Source organism: Acromyrmex echinatior, unplaced genomic scaffold (genome assembly GCF_024713525.1).
Source record: "Acromyrmex echinatior isolate Ae372 unplaced genomic scaffold, ASM2471352v2 Scaffold34, whole genome shotgun sequence".
Lineage (NCBI taxonomy): Eukaryota > Metazoa > Arthropoda > Insecta > Hymenoptera > Formicidae > Acromyrmex > Acromyrmex echinatior.
In genome coordinates, this window is record NW_028259067.1 from 75,696 (window position 1) to 103,236 (window position 27,541).

At 39.3% G+C, this 27,541-nt stretch overlaps 1 long non-coding RNA gene and 2 pseudogenes across 2 annotated transcripts; all 3 read right to left on the reverse strand.

Moving 5' to 3' along the window:
* Positions 1-9: 9 nt before the first annotated feature.
* LOC147906436 (ATP-binding cassette sub-family C member 4-like) lies at positions 10-5,885 on the reverse strand (annotated as a pseudogene). Its single transcript, XR_015548405.1, has 5 exons — positions 5,664-5,885; positions 5,204-5,598; positions 4,518-4,573; positions 1,363-1,616; positions 10-1,292 (listed from the first exon to the last, which is right to left on the reverse strand). The product of XR_015548405.1 is annotated as an ATP-binding cassette sub-family C member 4-like (transcript).
* Positions 5,886-12,419: 6,534 nt separating this feature from the next.
* Positions 12,420-15,638, reverse strand: LOC147906437 (uncharacterized; annotated as a pseudogene).
* A 1,668-nt stretch (positions 15,639-17,306) lies between these two features.
* On the reverse strand, positions 17,307-20,472 carry LOC105154231 (uncharacterized). The gene is made up of 5 exons (XR_015548406.1): positions 20,296-20,472; positions 20,104-20,157; positions 18,629-19,167; positions 18,007-18,306; positions 17,307-17,628 (listed from the first exon to the last, which is right to left on the reverse strand). It is a non-coding gene; the product is annotated as an uncharacterized LOC105154231 (long non-coding RNA).
* Positions 20,473-27,541: the final 7,069 nt, after the last annotated feature.

The following is a 27,541-nucleotide window of genomic DNA, read 5'->3' on the forward strand; positions in this document are numbered from 1 at the left end:
ACGATAGAACTGTTCCCCATCACGATGATCTGATTGCTATCTATAATCGTATTCAAACGATGTACAATCGTGATAACGGTGCATTCTTTAAAACTGCTCCTTATTGTATCCTGAAAATCATCCGTGCTAGAAATATAGTTTCAAATTGAAGGATGCAAATTTATAAACATGTTAAATTTATAAATCTCTCTCTCTCTCTCTCTCTCTCTCTCTCTTTCTCTCTCTCTCTCTCTTTCTCTTATGCGTTGCAAATTATAGATACAAAATATATACTATTTTGATGGAAATGTTTACCAATTCGATTTGAAAAGATTTGATTTTTATCAATTTTGAATTTATTATAAAATAAATAAAACGTTTATCGTACCCGACCGTAACTTGATGTACCCTTGTAACATATTGTAAAAATACTTTATGTTATTCACAATCATTCGCAAAAGTAGCAACTTAATTATAGAAAGTTTGAATTATTTATATATGGTAATTTATTGCTATACCTCATAGCAAAAATGTCACGTTCATAGTATAATAAATTCTCAATAGTCATCATAATTTGTGTGATGACTGAAAAATCATCAAAGGCTACACCACATTATTATCTTGATCTGTATGTGTCATAACACAATAAATAACTGTTAATTCATCTGTATAATGTCACACTTGTAAGCGATATTCCTACAGTACAATGATTTTACTATCATACCCGTGACAAGGTAAATATTTGCATGTCATCATGACTTTGTTGCGATTTCATTTTTTGCTATGGAGAATTTATTATAGATATGTAATTAATCAATCAAAATTTATTGTCTTCACCAAATGATATTTAAATATAATCCTAAAGAATTGTAAAGACTCATTGCGAATCAATATTGGCCATAGCTTCATCGAGAAAGAACAAGCGATTGTTTCTCAAGATGGCTCTGACTAGGCATATAAGTTGCCTCTGACTAACGTTGAAGTTATGACCGCCAGAGAAGATATCCAGTGGTCCAGTGTAACATCATTCAGCTCGACTTGCCGCAACACCTCCCACAGTTTCAAGTCATCGTACTGATTAGATGGATCTAGAGTGTAATGTAGATTCTCGGAAAAGAGCACAGGTTCCTGTGGTATAATGGAGATTTTGCAGCGCAATTCACTGAAGCCCGTGCTTGTGTTCCGACTGATCTTGAGCTTGCCTTTTAGACCTTCATTGAACAAGCGGAAAAGCGCCGAGATCAAGGAGGACTTACCGGCGCCAATTCGTCCAACCACCTCAACTTTACAGGCTCGATGGATACGTTCAGATTCTGTAAAGCCCGATTACATGATAAAATACAAATAATATGTGTAAAAATGAACAGTCGGTTTATTTTATACCTTCAAAACTGGTGGATTATCTATATGATATTTCATATTGACATCCTTTAAAGTCAATTGTCCTTGGGATGGTCATGTAGGTGGCGATGGATTGTCCGAGGCAATAGGTTCCTCCTTAGGAAGATTTGTGTACTGAAGAATCCTTTCCATTAATGACACCGACTCGCTAAATTGTTTTATGGTGTATTGTAGACAAACGATCAGGATCAATGACTGCGATATTGCTAGACCTGTTTTGCTGCCAGCTACATTGCCTGTAATATAAAGAACAAAGAGAACTTTCAATAGTCTGATGATTGAAAAAGGATCACACGCTGAAATAAGGATTAAAACATAAAGTTTATTTAATTCTACTAATTAATTTTTCTAAGTTGTAGCCTTTTGCATCTTTATGAAATCTTTAGAAAAAAAGTAAAAAATGTAAAAAATGAATGTGGTTATAATTTCAAAATATATGAGAAGAAAGAGCACAAAGAACCACAGCACAAGATGCAGTCAGTGACACTCAATCATTCTTGCATATACGAATTACAATAAAAACACTAAACGTTTCGGCCACAATCTGGCCATCTTCAGTAAAATTAATAATATTCTTAAGATGCAGAGTTACATCAAGTTGGAATCAAATTCAATCCTCGTGTGTTATAATTGTAAAGATCATGTTTGCATCAAAGCGACGCTGCTTCATGCAACAATGTTAGAACGTTAGAAGTCATGTAGTAAAAAGTGTAGAACGAGAATTTCCAGATTCTAATTTACAATAATTTATTTAATTATTAATATCTTTTAAAACGGAGAATAAAACAAAGGAAACATTACCTGTTTTACAGCAAAATAATCGATGAATTATAAGTATACTCATTTCACAAATAGAAATTTGTCGTGCCACTCTTTCTCGAAATTACGCGATATTTTCTTTATGCAATATTCTAACGAGCTGTGAATGTCGACGGGCTTTCAACTGGTAGCTCAGCCTCGGAAATGGCAGAGAGGACAGTTCGAGGATAGTGGATCGTTTGGAGAAGCGAACAGGGACGGCAAGCACACCAGAATTAACAATAACAAAATTAACAAGTATATTGAATAAGTCGAAGACTTCGACTTGCATTTACATCTGCCAACAAAATGATCGTGACGATAAGCTCTAATCGAGCGCGATAACGGATTCAGGTCCCGGAATGCTTTACGCTAGGCGTATCAATTTCGTTAGATCCTCGCGACACACAGGGATACGCTCGCGAATTATACAAACAAGACTTCGCCGCCTCAAAAATACGATGGAATTCGGCAACGATTGTAGCGTGAACACGGCGTGACATCGTGCGCGTTCGCGGGGCTTCGCGCCACTCAACTGAAGTTCAGAGAAAGACAGAATATACGCAAACTCGACGCTACACAATCTCGATACTATAGAATACGCGCAATTATTAATGGCTACAATAAATTATCATTAATCACTATCATACAGAGTGCCGATACTCTAATAGACATGCAGATCTTACGCTGCAAGTTTCCGAAACGACAGGATACGTGTCAATAGTGTAGTGCTGGACTTCGATACGGTACGATACAAAAGAAACAGGACACGCGACAAACGCTTACAAGAAATGACGAGGCTGTGGCCTTGGCGGACGCAGTAGAATTTTCCGACTATGATGGACCATCCCGGGAGGCGACTCGAGTACTCGAGTTCCCCGGAAATCAAATGTACGGTAATGCCACGTGCGCTCACTATAATATGCCCGATAGGATTACGATAATTGTGTCTCCCGGATTCGGAAACCGGCGACTTTGTAGCCCGTGATGCTTGTCTCACCGTGACCTCCCGCTGGTGCTCACCTTGGTCGTTTCCTTGCTCACTCAGTTCTTGCCTGTCCGCGTGGTCCTGAGTCCTTCCAGGTACGCTCGCTTAACTGGCCACAGCACAATTGCCCGGCGCTGATCCTCCCGGGGGCACGCAGGGCTCGTTATCCCCGCCAGGGGGCCTTATCATGCCTTATTGACACGTGGCTCCACGGCTCCGCTAATCGCGGGAACCGCGTCATGCCCATGTCGCATGTCCTGGCGCGCGAAATTCGAGAAGCCGCAGGATCTTTTCGGGCCGCCTCGTTGCTTGCTCGAGGCTCTCGCCGTTCTTGGAGCGTAGAGTGGCCACTCCCGTTCTGCCATTTCAATCCTCGTTCCGCCTTGGGCCTGGAAGATGATGCGATAGAAGGTATCTTGCGAGCAAAAGGGCGTAATAATGAATGATATCACTTGCATGTGATCTGGGGGACAGGGTATCGTGCGCCCCGTTGGCAGCGGTCGTTACTCGACTTCCATTCCTAGCCGTCCTTCTTCTTCTCTCTTCACGGTTCGGTGAGGCGGCGTCAATCTGCCAAGATCGCGGGAGTTACCAGCCTCTATAACTTTCGGTACGGAAATTCACAAAAAAAAGAAACGAAAATGGTAACGCGTGAGACACGCAAATAATGTCGCAGAAAAAGCGCAGATGCGTCCGTCTCCTAAAATGTGGAAGAACTCAGGACGCGAGACTGCACTGTTTCGTCGGTCCTTGTGACGGACGGAAAACGTCACGTCACAACTCCTCCTTCTCCGGGGAGGACCAAGGAGGTCTTGGCTACAACGAACATCGATAGTCATCAGTTTCTTCCCAATCGTTACTCAGCTGTACGTCACGGACGAGCATCCGGGCCTTTTTCTTAAATAAGATACGATACTGACGGTTTTCCTCCTCCGGGCCCTAACGCAAGGGTTCTTCTGAATCCATGGAAGGGATACGCAAAACTGTACTAACTCCAAACAATGAAGGGGCAGTCGCTGGCGGCCTCGCGAATACGTTTCGCGACCCCGAGAATATGTTCTATCGCGGCCTGCTCTCAAGCTCCTCTCTCCGCTACGCTAACATACGCCAAAATCATTCTTCGAGTCTCCCGACTCTTAGAATACGAGAACACAAAAAGAAAGTAAGAACAGGGGAGGAAAAAAATTTTTTTTATTTACAACATCCTGCTCGCTAAACGGTACGCAATTTGACTTCCAGTTGCAGCTCGCCCGATAGTCTCCCCCCCTTCCCCAAAATTTTCTAAGGGGGAAATGGCACCGCTGCATCGTGACTACACAAACGAAAGTGAACTTCGCGTCAAACGCCTCACCAACAGCCATGTCGTACTTCCAAACTGCATCACCAACGAAAATAAAACCAGGAAACCTTAGTACAAAGAGCCGAAAAACAAAAAAAACAGCAAAGAAATTCTGTGAAAATTCCGATACTGATAACTGCAAAGGTGAAGCCAGGAATTAGCAAGATTAAGGAATGAAGTATGAGATCCTTCACATGCAACTTTCCCACCCGAACGCCTTCGAGGCTCTCCAACTCATATATTACTGGAGAAAGAATTCATTAACCTTAAATGGTCCTTGAAATTTCGGCGATAACTTGGCGGCGACATTGTGAACCGCCGACGACAGCGTGTGTTGTCGTTTCAGAACGATCTTCCACTTTAAAGGTGCGACTTTATCGCGCCTACGTAAATTATAGTGTCGGGCCTGCTACTGATGGGCCTGATCGAGGTTATCGCTAACCCAACAGTGCATCGATTGCAACCTCCGCATGCGCTCCTCCCAGTCTCGCGGTCCCACACCGGTCGCCCCTCGGCCTTTTCGTCGCAACGACCGTGCCGGCTCTAATTCGCGACCTAGATTTAGAAAAGCGGATGAAGTGCCAACCGATGAGAGGTGAGCGGTATTATATGCGAAACGGAAATCCTCCAAATGAGCGTCCCATTCGTGGTGATCACAGCTAAGAAAAGCCACAATCATGGTTGAGTACACTATTTACCATTTCGATGGGATTAGCCTGCGAGTGATACGGGACGGTAGTAAAAATGATGTCGCGTTCATCGGCGAATGCTTATAACGTTCTGTTAACGAACTTTGTACCGTTATCCGTGAGCAAAAATCTAGGTGTACCCAGCGCGAGACGATGAGGTCTTCTAGAGCTTCGCTTATTAATTTTCCGTTCGCGGCTTTCAGGGTATGACACTCGATCCACTTGGTAAACAGGTCTTGGATTATGAGAATATACGCGAAACCCGATTTACTACACGGAAAAGGTCTCATAAAATTAGCGGCAGTCCACGGGGCGATTCGTCGATCTATGAGTCTCACAGGACTAGCCTGTTTTACCTTCGTACGCTGACAAATATCATACACGCGAATATACCTCGCTACATCCTTAAACATATTCGGCCAATAATACGCAACAAATGATATGATTTATCGATCCTTAAATGACTCGCTTGAGGGTCATCGTGAGACTCACTCAGAGCCTCCAACCTCCTCTCACGTTGCAACACTAACTTCCAACGATCGAGATCCTCTACCACGTCCGACGTTGTGGCTCGCGGTCTCAAATAATAAAGTTGGCCATCGACCATCTTCCAATCAGTAAACAACTTAGGTTTCTTCGAAACTTCGCGAAAACGTTCACCAAAAGTCTCCCGTATCCATAATCTCGCCATCCGCGACAGTCACTAACAAAACATTAACATTCTCGTCATCTCTGGTGTCACTCTCAAATGCATGCGATAAGACATCCGGTACGTGGTGCAAAGCACCTTTGCGATGTACTATCTCGTAATCATACTCTAACTACTCTAATGCCCAACGCGCCAACCGGTCCGTCGGATTTTTCAAATGGTAAAGCCAACGCAAACTACTATGATCGGTTATTACCGTGAATCTATAACCCTCTAAACTTTTGTATCGCCCATATAATCGCTAAACACTCCTGTTCAGTAACTGAGTATTTCTTTTCAGGGTCCACCAGCGCGCGATTCGCGAACACGATAATATTTTCCATGCCATTGATGGTTTGTGTTAAGACGGCACCAATACCAACGGAACTAGCGTCGGTTTGTAGAACGAACGAAACACTAAAATCGGGACACGATAATGTCGGAGCGGACTAATTTGGCACGAATCTGCTCGAAAGCACGGCGTTGTTCACCTTCCCACTCCCAGCGCTGGCTTTTCCGTAACAAGCGCGTGAGCGATTCGCTGACAGTAACAAATCGGAATGAAGCGACGATAATCAGGATGACATGCCCAAAAATCTGCGTAACTACTTGAGATTGCGTGGAGCGGGATATTCTACAATTGGCCTTGCCTTTTCTGGATCGACGGTTAAGCCGTCTCTCTGCACTATAAATCCCAAATAACGAACTTATGAACGACAAAATTCACACTTCTCGGGATTCACAGTCAGATCGGCGGCAAAGATCTTATTTAAAACTCGCTCAATTCTAAATGTTCTTCAAAAGTAGGCGTTACGATAACAATGCCGTTCAAGTATGCGAACGCATGTGATTCCATCTCCGGCCCGATTAATTTGTCTAAAAGTCGCTGAAAAGTTGCGGGCGCTCCCATCAACCCGTACAGCATTCGTGTGAAATGATAAAGTCCTTTATCCGGAACATTGAACGCAGTAATTTCGCGACTATCTTTTGCCAGTGGTATTTGAAAGCACGCCTGGCTAAGATCTATCTTCGAAATATATCGCGCAGACCGCAATTTATCTAAGATACCGTTCATATTAGATAGTGGGTATGCATCCTTCTTCGATACACTATTTACTTTACGGAAATCCAAACAAAACCGATACTTTCCGCTAGGCTTCTTAACCATCACGATCGGGTTCGACCATTCACTAAACGACGGTTCTATTATTCCGGCCGCTAACATTTTGTCTACCTCTTCGCGGATAGCCTTCTGGACTTTCGGTGAAACCAAATAGCAACGCTGCTTAATAGGCGCGCTTTGCCCTACATCTATTTTTTTTGTTCCGTGAGGGAAGTGATACCAGGATTCTCGATAGTTTCCGGCATTTTACCTTCAAGAAATCTTGCTAAGCGTTGTTCTTGGTTGAGGCTCAATTTCGGAAGTCCACAATAAACGCTTAAGTCTTCCCTAATATCCTCGAAAGTATATCGCTCTCGTTGTTTCCCTAAACTGCTCCATGGTACGTGTATTTACCGTGATGAGGTACGGATTCGCTTTGTCAGGAGTATTTTTGTAATGAGGGACAGATCTCCCTTGACTGAGCTTCACACACCGCTTCAAGGGCATTGGCTCTGTCTTGGTGGGCAGTTCCTGAATCTAGTCCTTTCTTTAAGGTTGCTTTATCCATAGAGTTTTTTTAGAGAAGTCGATGAGTATTTGAAATGCTTCAGCGTTTGATACTAGGAATCGTATTGCCTCAGGCAGTTTCTACTCGTTATGAGGAACTACATCTCGTAAGACAATTCTTTGCGCCTCAAATTCTGGACACTCTAGGATGAAGTCCCAAACTGTGTCCTCTTTTGCTTATATTTGCACGAGCTACTTCCAGTAAGCCCTAATTGAGAGAGTTTCGCGTAGAAGTTACCATGCCCAGTTAGAGTCTGTGTGGACCAATAGTTGGGCTGAACCCATTCAGACTGAAGCTTTTCTTGTATGCTGTTGAAGAAGATGAATGTTACTCGACCCTTTGTCGAGGCTTCCCATCTAGTTTGCCACATCTTTATTATCTCTCGCCATATTATTTTCTTGACGTCTTCCGTATCCTTTCCGATTACAGTTCCGTTTATCTCTACGTCCTTGCCCTTTCTTACCTCATATAGGGCTCTACGCTCATCTAGGAGTAGATCAATGGGAGTTTGTCCTGCTACCACGCAGAGTGATTCCCATGATACTGTGCGGTATGCGCTTGTATGTGCTATAAGCACTTCGCGCTGCACAGCCCTAAGAACTTTCTTGTCTTTTATAGTACATAGGTCAGCCCATCCTGAAGCCGCATATGTGACTACTGGGATGAACACTCCCCAGTAAATTGTGGAAAGCGTTTTATATTTGAGACCCCATTGGGGTCTTGCCAGCTTGTTGAAGAGTGATCCTACTTTACTCTTTAGATACTTGCAATGTTATTCGACTCGCATACCCCTATCGAAATGAACACCAAGGTACTTAATCGAGTTTTTGAATCTGATTTTTGACTCATCTATCCTAACAGCGGGTAGTCTACTTTTAAAGTTTATTCTTCTTTTTCTATTCTTTGGCTTTCTATCCTGTCGTACTCCTTCCTGTCTGTCGACTTGGGCCCTCCTTAACTCCTCGCTTCTAAGCAAGATTGCTTCAATCTTCCGCTCGGAGATTTGGAGTTTGGCCGATTTGCATTATCCAACAATCTGGTCTACTTCCTGGTTTTTAGCTTCTATCTCCCTTCGGGAGTTATCGCTTATTAATATAATAAGATCGTCTGTATATGCTATGAAGCGATCCTTAGCCTGTATCTCTAGCATCCTTAGCAATTCATCAAACATTAAGTTCCAGCAGGTCGGTCCAAGCACTGAGGGACTCCCAGAAGTATGCTGCACGCGTTCCTGGGAGTCCCTCATGCAAGGCTAGGTAAGGACACTCGGAGGGGTTTTAGTGAGTGCAAGCCCCACATAACCCCAGGCTCTCCCCCGAGGCTCGGGGTATGTGTCAGGCATTTCCCCTCCGTTATCAAAAAAAAAAAAAAAAGGTCGGTCCAAGCACCGAACCCTGCGGGCATCCTCTTGTTGCTCACTTCGATACTTTTGTATCGCCTATTGAGATGCTCACGCTCTTTTGTCGAAAAACTTCGAAAGACATTTTTAGGACACTCTCTTGATTTTAGTTCTTGCAACACTAAGGGCCACCAGATATTACCAAAAGTATTGGAAATGTCAAAGAGCAATGCCACAGCATACCTCTCTTCGGAGGCAGAGACCGTTCGGCGAAGCTCCACGACCGCGTCTTTCGTTGACTTGCCCAGCATAAAACCGAACTGCCGATCAGAGACCCTTCCCGCCAGTGCCGTGTCCGTTAAGCGCATTTTGAGAAGCTTCTCGAAGAGTTTCCCTATTACAGGGAAGAGACATATAGGTCTATAGAATTTTGGGTCCTTCACGTCCTTGTCCTCACTCTTTAGAAGGACTCGTAATGAGCCCTTCTTCCAGATTATATGAAAGACGCCACTGAAGGCACCCATTAAACAACCTCAGGAATTGTTCAGGGATTTCTCTTACCGATATTTTTAGTACTTTGATCTCTATCAAGTCTATACCTGGAGCTTTGTCGTTCTTGAATGTGACCGCTATGGCCATTTCCTCCCCTGTGAAGAATGGGGCATTCGTTGTATTTGCTAGATTTCTTATTTCGCCTTGTTCTTGCGTGTCTTCGTGGCATAGATCATTTGGTATATGTGTATCCAACAACCATTGTGCCGTCTCTTCTACGGTCTTTGTTAGATGCTCAGTTCTTCTGAGTGTGCTTATGACTTTTCTATTTTTAGTTTGTTCGCTTGCTGTTTATATACAAAGCCCCATGGCTTTTCATTGCCACATTCTGTGACAAACTTTTGCCAGTTTTCATACTTCGTCCTCCTTATCACCTTGTTGTATTGGTATTGGTACTTTTGATATTCTTGTTTTAAAGTACTGATTGCTTTAACTTCGGATTCAGTCCTTCGATTTCTTGATCCTCTTAATGCTTGGATCATTTTCCTTTTCCGGCTCACCTCTTTTTTCATCTTTGTCAATTCTTTCATCCACTACGGATTCGACTTTCTGAAAACTTTTCCTCGGCATCGATTTCTCGCATGCTTCCAAAATAACCTCCTATAACTCTCCGGCCATTCCTTCTACTTCCTCTGCAGATTTCGGGCCGAGGGTCCCAAGCCTTGGGATCCAGATAGATCTTTCAGGCTCTCACTGAATCGTTCCCAATCAGTCCGTCGTATGTCGAATCTACTGTTCGCAGTTCTGCTTGGTCATTTACCTTGATGTCCTCAGATCGATCTCCACGGGACTGTGGTCACTAGTTGCCCATTTTTGCCTCACCTTCCATGTGCCGATGAATTGGCTTATTTGAGGAGACACCAAAGTCACATCTATGAAAGATGATCCCCTCCTCGTTTCGAAGGTGGATCCTTGATGGGCTTCGTTTATTATCTCAAGGCTAAACGCGCGGATGAGGATCTCAAACTTCCTTTCTCTTTCGTCAGTCTCAGGGCGACGATCGCACGTTGGCATCTACCGCCACTATAAGTCTCTCGTCCCTCAGAGAATGAAACACCTTCTCGAGAGGTGCCTGAGGTGGTCCTCGATTTCGTCGCTGTATTGAAAGTAACATGACATGACGTATATTGATAGGCCAAAAGCCTGCACTACCGCACACACACAGTGAGTTGTGCTGTGAGTAAGCTGTGAGACAAACATCTAGTCGGAGGTTGCTGATCGCTATCATCGCCCATGGACATTCCAAGCGCACTGCAGCAACTTTCATCCCCGTTCCCATAAAAGGTGTGACTCTCGCCTTGTTTCTTGACATATGATTCCTGTAATAACAGGCTTTTTGGCGACGAGCTGACGCACCTCACTTGTTACCGCAGCTGACCGCCCCATATTCAATTGCAGTATTCTAACTCTTACTGACTTGGAGCTGGATGATGCCGCCTGAATGCCATGTCTTTGCGGTTTCATATTCTTGCGTATCGCATCTTTGTAGGACTATGCTGACTTCACGATGGTACCTTTTGTCTATTTTCGCCACTTGCCTTTTTTTTTGTTGGTGTGCGTATTGCTTTATCAGATTATCACATCGTTCCAGGGCTATTTTGACAGCGCGAAATTTGCTAACTGTCTTTATTAACCCTTTTCGAGCGTCACACCTCTCCAGGACTATCTTGACACTTTGACCCTTGCTAATCTTGGCTATTTTCCCAGCCTTGGTGTTCAGACTTTGCCTTACTTTACTGTTATTGTTATTATTATTATTATTTTTTTGCATATGATTATTGCTTTTACTGGTAGAAGGAAGAAGTCGAATGGCGCACCCACCTATACGCCACTAAGTCTGACTTCAGGAGGGCGACAGTTACCTTAGAGGTGTCGTCCAAGACTGCTCGATTTACGTTCCGCAGCCATGCAGACCCTAAGCACGACTTCCTACACTTTGGCCTTTGAACGAGCGCCATTATTTGGAAACGCTTACCATTAAGCATTCATCCATCGGTGTTTGATGTGAGCTGAAAAAGTATAATATGTAAATATATACATATATATAATTCATCCGCTCGTTAGACATCCTGGTTCCGCCAGGGCCCGAGTCTAGCTCGAACCGTGTCGGTCCCAAAGGGATTTCTCACTCACCGCCATCGCCTTCCTTTCCTGACAAGAGGGAGGCAGCGACGACAGGGTTTAAACGCGCGGCTCCGCCACAATTGTTGTGGTTGCCACATAAGAACAATTCGGCCTTTACGGTACCGACTGGTGGCTATGCTGTGTCGAATAAGTTCCTTGATAGAGCCGTGTGAAGATTATTTAAGCTCCGAAGAGCTTCAATGTGGTGTTTCACACGTCTATCGCTAAGATCATTTTCTCCCGAGATAGGCGGATTGTAACCGCCTCGACCCTGATGCTAGATCGACGATTGCGATTCTGGGACGTCCAGGAATACGTTCGTGGAACATGTTCGTAGACCGGCATGCCCTTTCGGACACTCGTTCGAATTGTCTTTCGCTAAGGATTACAAATATACACGGAAAGGATCTCTCCTTCCGTCACTCGTGTCCGTGGAGTTGATGTTCAGTAAGCGCGACCATACATCCGATCACGTTCGTCTACGAACGAGGGAAGATCACGCGGCCAACACTATGTGCGCGCCATATAAGAGCCATTCGGTCTTTCGATACCGACTCGTGACAATGCTGTGTGGAAAGATACAGGGAACAGCTAACTTCGGAAGCAAGCAAACCGAAATCTCTTAGGATTCGCTTCTCAATTGCAACGGCAACCTAATCTTCTCTCTAATTCTCGCCATTTGCTCGTTCGCGGTACGGATATAGAAATTTTCAGGGAGGTCAGTCGGTATGCCCAATTGTCGTACTATTTCGATACCTTCGTCCCCAAAAAGAGTTCGACTTGATCCAGAGTCCATCAAAGCCAGCAAAGAATGCTTCCCGATAAAAATATGAAAGTACCGTAGTGGGGTTAACTCGGATACGTGGAACGTCGTCGCGAGATACTCAAAGGTCTCCCTGCCGGCTTCCACGCGGGTCTCGCCTGATTTCGCGGGAGCCGTTTCAACCCGAATTAGCGGCTCTCCTTTCCCGAACAGGTGGGACACGTCCTCACGATCACGTTCGGCGCACCGCAGCGAAAACAATACGTATGGCGCGTCTCCCCATTTTCGCGCGATATGGTCAGTTTTCTTCAATTCCAGCACTTAATTATCCGCACGGGCGTCGCCGAGGTCGCGGGCGCTCCCATCCCCCTGGCGGTCGCTTCAGTCCGATTGTGGTTCGGGGCTCTCCTACTTCCGGCAATCGCCGGGGCCGAAAATTCGGTCGCATCTGCCCGACTGTTACACGGGGGTTTATGCGGGCGATAAGCTAATTCCGGGAATAAAGATTTCTCCGGGAGGGGCTTGACGCGTGAAATTAGCCTTGTGGCTTACTTCTAGTTGCGAAGCTAATAACTCGAGAGTCACGAAATTCGAAAACTCGAAACACTACGGAGATTCATTTGCAAACGTGGTAGCATATTACAACGCATAATCCAATTGCTCCGCCAAGCTCCACGGCGGACTCAAATGACCGAAAAGGGCTTGCATGCACATTAAATAATCAGCGACCGGCTCATCATCCTCCTGCGTGCGATGCAAAATCTCGTCCCGCAACGCGTACTGAAAATCTGGATCGCCGAAGCGTCTTCACCACGCAATCACAAATTGATCCCAGATCTGCCAGTCCGAATGCTAGCAGAGAACGATACCAGAACAGTGCGGTACCCGATAAGAAAAATGGCAAATATCGGAAAAGATCGGCATCGCTAACGGAAAATAACTCACGCTCCTCTTCGATTCGAATTAGAAAGGCTTCCGCCTCACTACCTCGTGTGCCCGAGCATTTTAAATTCCATTTACGCAGCGCGTTAATAATGTTCGAGATCGAAGCCTGTCGCGCGCCCGAAGTGTCGGCGGGACGCAAAGGCGAGGACGCTACCGGTGGAGGAGTACTGTGCGCGTCCACGCGATCCCCCGAATAACCATGCAGGAGAAGTCCCAGACTGTCCGGTCGCACAGGTATCGCGGCGGTCGCAAACTTATGGGGGCGTCCTCTCCCGCACGCTGGGATGGCTCCGCGTGCACCAGCGCATTTAATTCGTAGCGCAACAAACGGTCGTGCAGAACGGCAGTATCCACCTCAATCGCCTGCCCTCTACGACAATTCCTCCCTTAGCTGCTCGACGGACAGCCGGTAAATCCACGAAAATCGCGAACGTCCCTCAGACATCTCGGCGCGACTCGGAAGTAAGTGACAACAAGCGGAAACGCGGAAACAATAGGCACCGACAAATTTCCAATAGAAAAACTTTCTGTGAAATGTCGCACGGGAAAGAGAGAGAGAAAAAAAATAACCTTACTACAGGTTCCCTGGCATTTGCGCCCTTACTCGCACGCGATAACAAAAGAAAACTTAACAATATTAGGCGACCTTCAATCCCAATTTTAAACCGGTACACTCAGACGCGACTGTCAGAAACGACCGCTACACAACAATAATATTTGAGAAGCAAATCCTCAGAAAGGGCAATGCACAGTGGCCTTGAGCCCGCGAGAATAATAATCCGCGTGCCAATAGCTCGGTACAAACAGCACGGTGCGGAACCGACAACGATAGAAAAACCTCGCTACCCCGAATCACGACAACAACTGCTTGAGACGACAAAGCGAAACTCATAAAAATCAAGGACGTGTGATACAGCATGAAATTCCAGAACTCATTTTATAACGCGCACACATGGCAACTAATGCTGTGGAAGAAAAAAATCACATTCAAATAAAAATTCAAACATTTCATCAAAAGAATAGCAGGCACAAGAATAGGAAAGGCATACAAAAATTACACATAGCAAAAGCAGAATATTATAAAGCACAATATTCGCCGAATTCGCTCTCCAAATTCCTCGTTCTTATTTACTGAGCGAAAAAAAATTCTGTTTCTATACTCGGGCCCCACACGTTGGGTGCCAAATTTGCAACCGCATTCATGAACATGGCGCAACTTCGTCGCGTATTCATAGCTTAGATTTTCTTATGCAATCGGATGACAGGTGACGTTAAACAAAACGCGACAGAAATGCATCTTCGCGCGGCCGCTCTTAAGGGCAACACACAATCGCAAGACAATAGTTGGGCGCCAGGCATGAGTAAGCGTATCATTCTTTCTCGAAATTACGCGATATTTTCTTTATGCAATATTCTAACGAGCTGTGAATGTCGACGGGCTCTCAACCGATAGCTCAGCCTGGCAGAGGGGACGATTCGTGGTCGAGGATAGCGGATCGTTTGGAGAAGCGAACAGGGACGGCAAGCCATACCAGAATTAACAATAACAAAATTAACAGTAAGTATATTGAATAAGTCTTCAACTTGCATCTGCCAACAAAATCATGACGATAAATCGAGTGCGATAACGGATTCACACAGGCCCCAAAATGCTTTACGCTAGACGTATCAATTTCGTTAGATCCCCGTGAGCTCACGCCACAGAGGGATACCCTCGCGAATTATAGAACAAGACTTCGCCGCTTCAAAAATACGATGGAATTCGGCAACAATTGTAGCGTGAACACGGCGCGTTCGCGGGGCTTTCGCGTCGCTCAACCGAAGTTCAGAGAAAGACAGAATATACGCAAACTCGACGCTACACAATCTCGATACGATAGAATATGCGCAATTATTAATGGCTAATAAATTATCATTAATCACTATCACACAGAGTGCCGATACTCGAATAGACGTGCAGATCTTATGCTGCAAGCTTCCGAAACGACAAGATACGCATCAATAGTGCAGTGCGGGACTTCGACACGGTTCGATACAAAAGAAACAGGACACGCGACAAACGCTTACAAGAAATGACGAGGCTGTGGCCTTGGCGGACGCAGTAGAATTTCCCCCGACTATGATGGACCGTCCCGGGAGGCGACACGCGTACTCGAACTCCCCGGAAATCTAAGGCACGGCAGTGCCACGTGCGCTCGCTATAATACACCCGATAGGATTATAATGAAATTGTGCCTCCCGGATTCGGAAACCTGCGACTTTACAGCCTGTGACGCTTGTCTCACCGTGACCTCCCGCTGATGCTCGCCCTGGTCGTCTTTTTGCTCGCTCATCAATTCTTGCCTCTCCGCGAGGTCCTGCATTCTTCCATGTACGCTCGCTTAAATGGCCACAGCACAAATGCCGGGCGCTGATCCTGGAGGCACGCAAGGCTCGTATCCCCGCCAGGGAGCCTTATCGTGCCTTATTTGCACGTGGCTCCACGGCTCCGCTAATCGCGGGAACCGCGTCATGCCCGTGTCGCATATCCTGGCGCGCGAAGTTCGAGAGGCCGCAGGATCTTTTCGAGCCACCTCGTGGCCTCGGGGCTCTCGCTGTTCTTGGAGCGTAGAGTGGCCACCTCCGTTCTGCCATTCCAATCCTCGTTCCGCTTGGGCCTGAAAGATGATGTAATAGAAGGTGTCTTGCGAGCAAAAGGACATAATAATGAATGATATCACCTGCGTGTGACCCGGGGGACAGGGTGTCGTGCGTCCCGGCGAATCCGTCGGCAGCGGTCGTTACTCTACTTCCATTCCTGGCCGTCCTTCTTCTCTCTTCACGGTTCGGTGAGGCGGCGTCAATCTGCTAAAATCGCGGGAGTCGCCAGCCTCTATAACTCTCGGTACGGAAATTCACAAAAAAAGGAAACGAAAACAGTAACGTGTGAGACACGCAAATAATGTCGCAGAAAAAGCGCAGATGCGTCCGCCCCCTAAAATGTGGAAGAACTCAGGACGCGAGACTGCACTGTTTGGTCGGACTGTGCGGCCCTTGTGACGGACGAAAAACGTCACGTCACAACATCTATCTATAAAGAAATTTAGAAAAGTTACAAACTTTCTCAACACTTCTAAAAAGTCTCAATTCATTTAAAAATTAAAAAAATCTTTTTAAAAAATTTTAAGATTATATAAAAATTATGAAATATTCTAAAAATTACATGAAAAAAATTTTTAAAAATTGTCATAAAATAATTTTTATGAAGTCTCTGTAGAGCAGTTAAGACGACTATCGGATCATAACTATTACTCACCGGAAGTATTGTTGTGGAAGAAGGACATATGCGCCGACCTGCAGCAGTTTGAAGAACATGATGTTATGAAGATTACTCGAGTTCATAGAGACCTTCATGTGAAGAAAGCTGCGAAACACCATGGTAGCGATGCAGGCGATGATGCAGAATGTGTATACATATATGGCATCCATAGTGTTCAGCAGGTTGTCCGGGTTCAACGTGAACTCGGCCCAAGGAAACTATCGTTGTACATGTTTGCAAATTGTTTGACATCACTAGTATTTTCAATACGCCTCTCATCCTCCAAAGTAGTCCAGTATGATAGCCAGTAATCATTCCCGGTATTGGCCTGACTGATAATAAAGATCATCAGCAGTACAAATAGCGTGAAATTATTGCCACCGTTATGCAGATATTCCTTGTGCACTCTGTCGGCTATTGGATCGTGTGCCGCTATCTCGGTTTCTTTTCTCCACATAATCCGAATCATCAATGTTCGAGTGCTGCACGATGGCAAAATAATAATCTTATTACTTGAATTTATCTCTCATAATAAATGTAATCTGTTGAAGTTAATTTCGTTTAAATTATTTAAAAACGAAGAAAATAATGCTAAAAAAATTTGTAGATATTTAAAAACTTAACTTTTTTGAATCTTAATTTAAAAACTTCTTTCGCGCTTTATTAATTGATAATAATTAGTGAAGGTATATTAGAAATCTTTAATGCGCGAAAATACTGATATTTTTAAAAATTATTTTGTATTATTATTTTTATTTATGTTCATTTTTTCTATTTTTATTTTACATTTTAAAAAAATCTATTTTTATTAAATAAAAATAATGTAAAATATTTTGTTTTCAGTTTCTATATTTTTTTATTATAAATAACAAGTAATCTTCTAACGAGTGATGGAACTTGTAGTCGATAATCTTGAAATCCGTCTCGTTATTGTAATTCTCTTAGACATTTCTCTTCTCATATCCTCCTCTTTTCTCTGAGGTTCAAATTGTCCCAATGAAATCTTTATTTGATTGTACTAATTCGTTATAATTTCCTTGCAGTTTCACGAAATCCTTAGGAAACAAAATCAGGATATTTAATTTAAAAGATATTTAAATAATATTTTCATCTTTTAATTAATTATACGTAAATTACACATAAATTAAATGCAAAACTTAAAAGTTTCTTGTCATTTTTTATTTAAAAAATCTTATTATTGATTAATTTTAATTATAAAATTATCTAATTTGTATATGTTATTAATAAAATAATGTCTATCTTCATAACAATAAGAAAAAAAATTAAAAATTATTCATTCAGCAATAAATTAAATTTGCTTTTGTTATTATTATATCTAAATTTTTTACTTTTAAAACAAATTAAAAAATCAAACTTTTAAAATTAAAAATTTTTTAATTTAATAAAGATAACTAAAGAATATTCTATGTTACTCGATCTAGTACGACGATGTGGTCCGCCCTTTTGGGGCCTAAGGAATTGCAGTTGACTTGTGACAAGTATCCTCGTTTTGCCGTGGAGATATTCGGTGATGCACTTCCTATAGAGATGCCTAGCAACACGAGTATCCACTGCGCTCAAAGGATCGTCGAGCAAGATATCCGCTTGTCTATAAACTGCCCTCACAAAATTGACTCACGCTCTTTGGCCACCGGATAGAGATACACTTCTATCGGCGACCGTTGTCATGTCTCTCTGCGGAAATCCTTTGTCAAGGCGCACACATTTGCTATCTGAAACATTTGCCAATTGATCAAAAAGAAACTTTAAAGAATGTTAAAAATTTCAAAATTAGGAAATATTAGACATTTTTCTTTTATCTGAATGGAATCATATATAGATTAAAGATTCAGAAAAATTCATAACACTTGCTAAAATATATCTTTATATTCAGTCACAAAGACATAATTCATGTTTAATAATTGATGCGTAAGATGTAAAGGATCTAATTGTAAGAATTGTTACTAGTTACACATAAAAATTCTTGATATTAACGTGCAGGAATATATAAACACTGTAATATCCGCAACAATTATTTTGGACCATAAAAATTACCTGCATGTATCTAGCCTTGTTGTAGGACCGGCCAAACAGTATATCGTCCCTTACAGTACCACCGAAAAGCCAGAGTTCTTGACTGGCATAGGAGATACGCAAGTTCGGATTGTTCGTGAAGTATCCAGTGGATAAATTGCCCGGAAAATTATACTTCGAGCAGCCCTGAGTAAGGATTATGGAATCTATGCCGGGATTTAATTCCTTCAGTAGTAGATGCAATATAGACAATTTGCCGGAGCCTACTGCACTAATTACAGCACACAATTGACCAGGCTTGATAGTTAAGTTGATATTGCATAAAGTCGGCGGCAATTGGTCACTGATTCAATTGGCAGAAACTCGCTGAAGCTTTACGTATACCGGAAAGTCAGATAATCTTTGATGTTCGGATTGAACGATACTCCCATTTCTCGAGATGTACTGTCTATTTGATTCTCTGCATTAGATTCTTCCTTTGGTTTCTGAGATTTAAACTGCAACTGCGGCGTGTTTTCCGAGAAGCGTCTCGTGTTCACTTCGTCCATCAGCAAAAAATCCTGTAAAAATTAAGCTTACTTCAATAAGTACATGATAATAGAGATATAAGAATGATTGTAGATTTAATTTCACCGTAAATTAAAAAATATGATATTAGGTATATAAATAAGTTTCTGCCGTTTTTAATCAAAAATTAAGCATTTATTGTGAAAGAACGATACATGATGTTTTATTGGTGTAAGTCAAAATGTAAGTGCAAGTTCTTTTTGCGTTTGGCACGAATTTTCATTCAATAATGCTTCCAATTCCGCGTCTTCGTATACTTTCGGCCTTCCGCTACGTTCTTTGTCTTCGACGTCAAATTCAACGTTCTTAAATTTTTGAAACCATTCACGACAACTTCTCTCACTTAAGGCAGCCTCACCATATGCTTCTACAATCAATCGATGAGCCTCAGCTGTAGATTTCTTCAAATTAAAGAAGTAAATCAAAAGTTCCCGCAAATGATGCTTATTCGGCTCAAAACTCGGCATTTTCGCACAAAAAAAAATATATGATGCTGATACAAAACCGCTAGTATTTCAAGATTATGTTGTTGATAGATGTCCAACCTTACGATATAATGTTTTACATTAGACAATTTTAACTATAGCTTGCTAGTGGTGCCGTCTTTTGTCAAACGGCCGAAATTTATTTGTATACCTAATAATATTTACCTCCAAATTCGTCTCCAAATCGATTGAATGACACTATTGATTCACTCAGCAGTATTAGCCCTTGCGGAAAGTACAACGCGACTAGTTGAAGTATATTAAAATATGTCGACATTTCATAGATCACATAGGCAATAGTCAAATTATTTCCCATTAAGACGAACGTTATCAGGATGAAGTAGACAGTCAATCGTTCAGTGAAGACTATGATGGCCAAATATGCGGCGCGCACATACGACAAGAATTTGATTTGCTTGATCTTCAACTTTCTTACTTACTTACACATTCTGACACAATCTGGCTGAATGATTTCTCCCAGGCGTACATCTTCATCACCTGAACCAGAGAATTACTATTTCATAAATTTGTTCCATAAAATTTTTTTATAAATGATACTTGGATGTTAATATTATATCTTTATTCAGCCTCTATATCGTTCAAAAATAAAATAACTAAATCATTTCTTGAGGATACCTGTATCCCAGCTATGAGTTCGCTCATCAGATGCACTCTTCAGTCGGTCAGTGGCGCAATCATGGTTCTGAGATTCAAGAAGCTCAAAGTCCCTTGCCTTGGGAGGACGATGATTAACAATGTCCCGATGCCGACAAAACTCGAAATACCGACTTTTTGCCACATTATTGTTCCTATGATCGCAAATAAAAATAAAGTCCGGTCAGCTTGAACAGACAATTATTTAAGAGCAAGTTCGAAACAAATGAAAAGAAGAGGTCCTACGTTTTTATAGTCTAAACTAATTCGTGAAGTTGTAAAATGTATACAAATAGCTTATATAATCGATAATAGGTTTTCTACAAATTATACTACAATTATTAAAATTTATACTTATCAAGAATCTACAAAAGAGATTAATAAAATTTAAGACTTTTTTCAAGAGTATGATCAATGTGCTGTTTAATTACCACGGTACACGAATACTTTCACAAAATAAAGGATAAAGGCATGATCCATATGTAATTCAGATACATTGTTAATTGATCGAAGCGAATGATATCATTGCTGAGAAGATTCATGATCTGTATCGGTACCAGTTTGGTTCATGGCTGCTGTGTTCAACCATATAACTACAACAGTGTTGAAAATAATTATAAATTGAGTAATAGATCTTTTCATTTTCTTTCGCTCCGTCCATACGTTCATCGATATATACAAGCACAACATGAATTTTTCTTTGATTGATTTTTACAAAAAAAGATACACAAAACTATCTATGAAAATTATAAAAAAACTGAATAAAACAGCTTAATATACCATATATTAAAATTATTCATTTTGTAATCAACCATTTATAATATCTCTGATTTGTGAGATACACACGCGCGCGCGTTTTCTATACACACTCATATTGTCACACGCATATTCCTATACATGCTTATTCTCTTTTTGTATGTTATTATTAATAGTGGTATTTACATAAATACGTTTCTGATTTTGTAATGTTTAAGAATATAAAGTTTTTAATTATTAAATTATAAAAAAATGATTTAATTATAAAATTATAAAAAATTATAAAAAAAAGTTTTTTCTACTTGTCATTGTAATAAGTAAATATTGCAAAATTTTTTACTTAAGATATTAGATTTTTGTCTATAGTCTCCAGTAAAAAATTTTTTGAACTATACAAAATTATGTAAAAATTTACATAATTATGTATAATTCATTATAAAATTAAATGTGGACATATTCCGTATATAAATCTTCGGAATATGTGCTATAATATTTCAAAAAATATTTGATTGCTGAACAAAGTTATTGTTCTAGAATTTCTTGCAGAATGATTCTTGCAAAATCTAACGCGTTCAAAATATAAAATAACAAGTCAATAAAACTAACTTAATTTTTTTCGTTTTTGTAGTCACTTGAAGCTTTCAGAGCAAATTTGTAATATATAATATATTTTTTTAATATTTAATTTTTCATTTAAAAATTATAATGATTAATCTACAAATTGATATTATTATACTTTTTATCAGGCATAATAGTGCTGTGCTTTTTGTAAATGTATAATTGCAGGTAAAATGTTGTGTGGTCAATTATTCATAAATAATTTCCTGTCTTTAAAGTTTGGAGATCTGTTCTAATTTAAAATCTTTTAAGATTCAATTTTTGTAATATAATCAAAATATTTGTTTTTGTAATTTATGTTGTATTTATTATGTATTTATGTTGTAATATGCAATATTGTTTGTATTTGTAATATTAATTTCAAAAATATATGACAAATGAATATTTGGCTATCTTTCTTAATATAGGTATGATCTTCAATGTCTACCAATAATACATTTGCTGGTATAATATTTATCGTGGAATGACGTGTCTTTTGTCGTATCTTTTTTAAAATATAGCAGCCTGATAAAAAATTTTTTATGCACAATTATGCATAAACGGTTGTACACAATTTATAACCGTTACAAATAATTCCATATAATTACATAAATTAGTCATGTATAACTGTTTAAGTATAATTATGTATAAACATTTTTTTAGCTATATTTTTGCTATATTTTTAAAGAGATAAGATCACTCGAAAGACACGTCATTCCGCGATGGATATTATACCAGCAAACGTTATTGATAGTCGTTGAAGGTCGTACCTATAATGAGAAAGATATTAGGATAAAGTAATGATACATTCATTTGTCATTTTGAAATTAATATTACAATTACAAACAATATTGGATATTACAATATAAATATTATAAAAACAAATGTCTGGAAATTGTTATAAAAATTAAAACTTTAAAAGTTTTAGATTAGAACAGTTTGAAGTTTAAAGACGAGAAATTACTTGCGAATAATTGATCTGTTCACATTTTACCTTGCAATTTACATTTAAAACGAATAAAAAAAACAGTGCTATTATGTATTATAAAAAACATAATATGAATTTGTAGATCATTAATAATATTTGAATATAAAAATTAAATATTTAATATATATATGTATGTATATATACATTACAAATTTTGCTCCGAATGCTCCAAGTGATTATAGAAATAAAAAAATTCTAGTTATTTTTATGATAACTTGTTATTTTATATTTTGAATGTGTTAGATTCCATATTATTCTATATGAAATTCTAGAACAAACTTTGTTCAGCATTAAAATACTTTCTGAAATATATTATAATACACATTCTAAAGATCATTTGCGCTGTTTGCAGTAACACACTGTTGTTGATAGAATTTGCATAGTTTGTCAAGATTTTGTGTAATTGTGTAAATAACATTTTTTTGTCATTTTAACATTTTTTTATAGTAAACAATATTAAGTGAAATGAGCTGATAAGTGTTTTAACACAAACATTTATAAAGGAGAAGCAAATTATTTTTAATCAAAGTGAGTCTTGGTGTTCAATAATATTCATATATACAAATGACTATACAAATACAATTATACAAATACAATTTTTTACAATAAAATAAAAAGTTGTTTTGATATTATGTCTACGGAAACAATTACTGCATGGGCTGAAAAGTCCCGGGATTTTTCAATAGGTGGTGCCACTAGAAAATGAACATGATTCATTTCGAGAGATTCATCTGTCACTAGTTTATATATGAAGTTTCATGACATTTCGTTCATTCGTTTACAAGCTACAGTCGTTTAAGTGACGTTACTTTCGCCTTCGTAAAAAAAATGGAAAAACAGGAATATCGCATCTTGATCAAACATTGTTTTTTAATGGGAAAAACTTCTGAACAATCATTGAAATGGTTGCAGAAATGTTATCCCACATCTACTCCTTCGAGAACAACAGTTTATCGGTGATTTAGTGAATTTAAAATGGGTCGTACAAGCACCGAAGACGCACCTCGCTCTGGAAGGCCAAAAGAGGCTACGAATGCGGAAATCGCAAAGCAAGTGCATCGAATCGTTTTGAGTGATCGTAAAGTGAAGTTGCGCGAGTTAACTGAGGCCGTGGGCATCTCAAAAAAACGAGCGGGATACATTTTACACGATGTTTTGGAGATGAAAAAGCTATCGGCACGATGGGTGCCGCGTTTGCTGACCATCGACCAAAAATAGCAGCGCGTTGATGATTCAACGGTCGGTTTGGCGTTGTTGCAGCGTAACAGTCGAGCGGACTTTTTTCGATGTTTTGTGACGATGGATGAAATGTGGGTCCATTACCATACGCCTGAGTCCAATAGGCAGTCTGCAGAGTGACTGAAAAGCCACGAAAGCCAACCAAAGCAGCCAAAAGACCAACGCTCGGCCGGGAAGGTTATGGTTTCCGTTTTTTGGGATGCGCATGGCATAATCTTCATCGATTACCTGCAGAAGGGAAGAACAATTACGGGAGAGTATTATGCAGCGTTATTGGACAAACTGAACGACGAAATAAAGAAAAAAACGGCCCCATATGGCGAAGAAAAAAGTTCTGTACCATCACGATAACGCACTGTCACACACGTCCTTGAAAGTGATGGTCAAATTGGACCAATTACGATTCGAATTGGTTGCTCACCCACCGTATTCTCCAGACTTGGCCTCCAGCAACTATTATCTGTTCCCAAAGCTCAAGCGGTGGCTCCAGGGAAAGAGATTCACATCGAATGAGGAAGTCATCGCGGAAACCGAGGCGTATTTCGAAGGCTTGGACGTTTCGTACTACAGAAAGGGCATCGAAATGTTGGAAAATCGCTATACCAAGTGTATCGCCCTCGAAGGCAACTATATTGAGGAATAAATATAATTTTGCACAAAAAACGCTTGTTTTCATTAAAAATCCCGGGATTTTTCAGCCATGTAGTATAACCTAATAAAAATAAATGATACGATCATATCCTAAAATTTATTTGAAAACTCTTGAATTGTACTTTTAGACCCGATAAACTTTATTTAGAAATAAGATTTTGTTTTGCTGTAAAAGATAAACAGTAAAACAGTAAAAAATGTTATTTTTTGCCCATTTCATCACAATTTACTCAAAATTCTGATTACACAAATTTTACCAATGGCATTGTGTTTACCAAGAAAAAATTTTCGGGATATATACATTGTACTTCGGAGAAAAAGAAAAGTGACTTTTTATCGAACAGTGTAATAAGCATTTGCAAACAACTGACAAACAATAAACGTGCAAGATAACAAACTCAATACGACTATTTCTTTAAGCATTAAATAAATTTTTTGCACTAAAGGAAACTTTTTAAATAATTACTTAATTAATTATAATTAAAATCGGACATTAAAATTGATCACTTCGCCAAATAATTTTAAAATTGAATCCTTTATTACACATCGATGTGAGTCCAATGTTATCCTAAATATAAAACATTGCATATTGATTTAACAATTCCGTAAAAGGAATGTATAATTATTACTTAATAAGTTAATACAAAGTAAACTTTTTCCAACTAGAAAGGAACTGTTTTCTCTTTCTAGGAAGGGTTTAATTAGACAAGTGCATGGATTTACAAACAGAGTTGGGAAGTAATGCATTATTTATAACGTTGTTACTTTTTCGTTACGTTTTTTGGTAACAGTCATTACTTTTTTCTGTCTGTAACGCTAATGATAAGATTATTTTTGCAGTAATGATAATGATTTAACCGTTACTTTTATCGTTACTTTAATTTTTATTGGATGAGTTGGATTAGATTATATTTCGATTGCTGGCGCTGAAAGATGTTTTATATCTCTAGAAGTGTATTTTCTAACCACCCAAGTTGTGTCGTTGTTATAACAAACAAATGAAATACTTAAAATTTTTTTTATTGCTCGTAAGTATACAAATATATATTTACAATTTAACATTATATTATCTGTAATAAGAGGTTATTAGTTGCAAAAAATACAATTACAAAATGTTTACTTTCTCATTTTTATTTCTTAAAAAATATTTTATATTTTATGTTTTAGATTGCATTCCAATAATCTTTATCAGTATTAAAAATCTGTAATTCACATTACATGTATACTATTTTTCAGTGCTGGAAGTGAATCTTAAAATACATTTTTAATAATGACATTAATGTTTAAAAGCCATATTTAATTTAAATTCGGTAATTGTTGAGTTTAGCTCTCAACGATTGTTTTTGCCAGATTCGGTCGATGTGTAAAAACGCGCCGAATAAAATTAATTTTATCAATATCGTACGAGGGAATTATAATAAAATCAACAATTTCTCGAAAAGTAACTATTCGTTACTTTTTCAAGTAATACGTTACTTTTTATAATGAATAATTAGTGACGGTAACAAGTTATTTTTTTTTTAACAAAAAGTAATTACTGTAACGGTAATGCTTTATTTTTTTAACATTCCCACTCTGTTCACTAGTTAATTCGCATTATTACCTTCCGATAGAGAACTGCAGGCGATACGTATTCTCATGTCAACATGTAACGATTGCATGACTGAGTGATGTAACAACATAATGGTGATGACATTGGTAATGATCAGGAAGGTGATGTAGATCATCACTTCGTTTGTTGAGGTTTTATATTTCGCGTTAGGATCACTAATGAAGTATTTAATGATCCAGCTTTGCAAGATCGGTACCATTACGCGTACTACGCTACATTAAAAGAGAAAAGTTGAAATTTAATTCTCCTCTCTCTTTCCAAATAAATTTTTATTAAATTTATAAATTTAATAAATCTGAGAAGAGCGAGCAAAAAGGAGAGAAAAAAGGAAAGAGAGAGAGAGAGAAATCTCAGATTAATTCAGATCAATTTTTTTCTTCTTCATTAAGTATTAACTAAATCTAATTATATATTGGAATGCACTAGAAAAAGATTGCTGAATATCTGATTTCTGGCAATTCTTTCCGATTTCTGATGCATCTCTAAATCTAATAAAGGATTAATGTCTAACACAATAAATTTTTCTATTATTATTTCTTTCTCTTAGTGGGAATATTTTACAACACTTCTTTCCATATAAATACATTTAATTTAAATTTCGTAAATATTAATATCATGGTAAGTATCTCTTTTTAAAGGTATCAATATACTTGGATAAATGAGCAGATTCCGATTATGAAATATGGCAACCAAAAGGTTTTATAGACCTTGTACAATTTTGGACGAGACTCCTTTTTCAGCGACACCTTCTGCCCATTTTTTCCCACGACATATTCCAAGTTCTTTAGTATATCCAGCTCGTGATTACAGTATCTGGACGAAAAAAATGCATTAGGAGTTTAAAAAAGCGAGTATTAAGTTATTAATTTTACTTTTTAATTTTTCTTTTTTTGTATTTTGCTGCATTTCTCATTTTAAAGGGTTCAAAGAGTATATCTAATATAAAAATAATGGTGTCGCAAAATAGAATAAGTATCAAAATTATACGATATATGCATATAATATAAATTGCACTTGTGTTTTTAAAACAATTGTTAAGATTCGTTTATTATTCCATTATAGCGAAAGTGAGCTTTAATTATTACGAGCATCACTATAATATGCATTTACTTATGTATGTTGACATCAACATGAACAATACTCACTTCTCAAGATGATCAATTTTCGGTCAATTTTTCAGATCGTCTGTCTTGATTGGTCGATAAATGTCAGATTCCTCCAAATCACGCTTAAAGCTTATCATAAATAGTTTTCGCATCTATCTGCATCAAAAACAATCTATATAGATTTTACACTGTATACTTCTTTATACTACGGTACAAAGACTATCCTGAAGTTATCTTTTTTCTTTTCTTTTTATCAATAATGAGAAATATACGCAAATT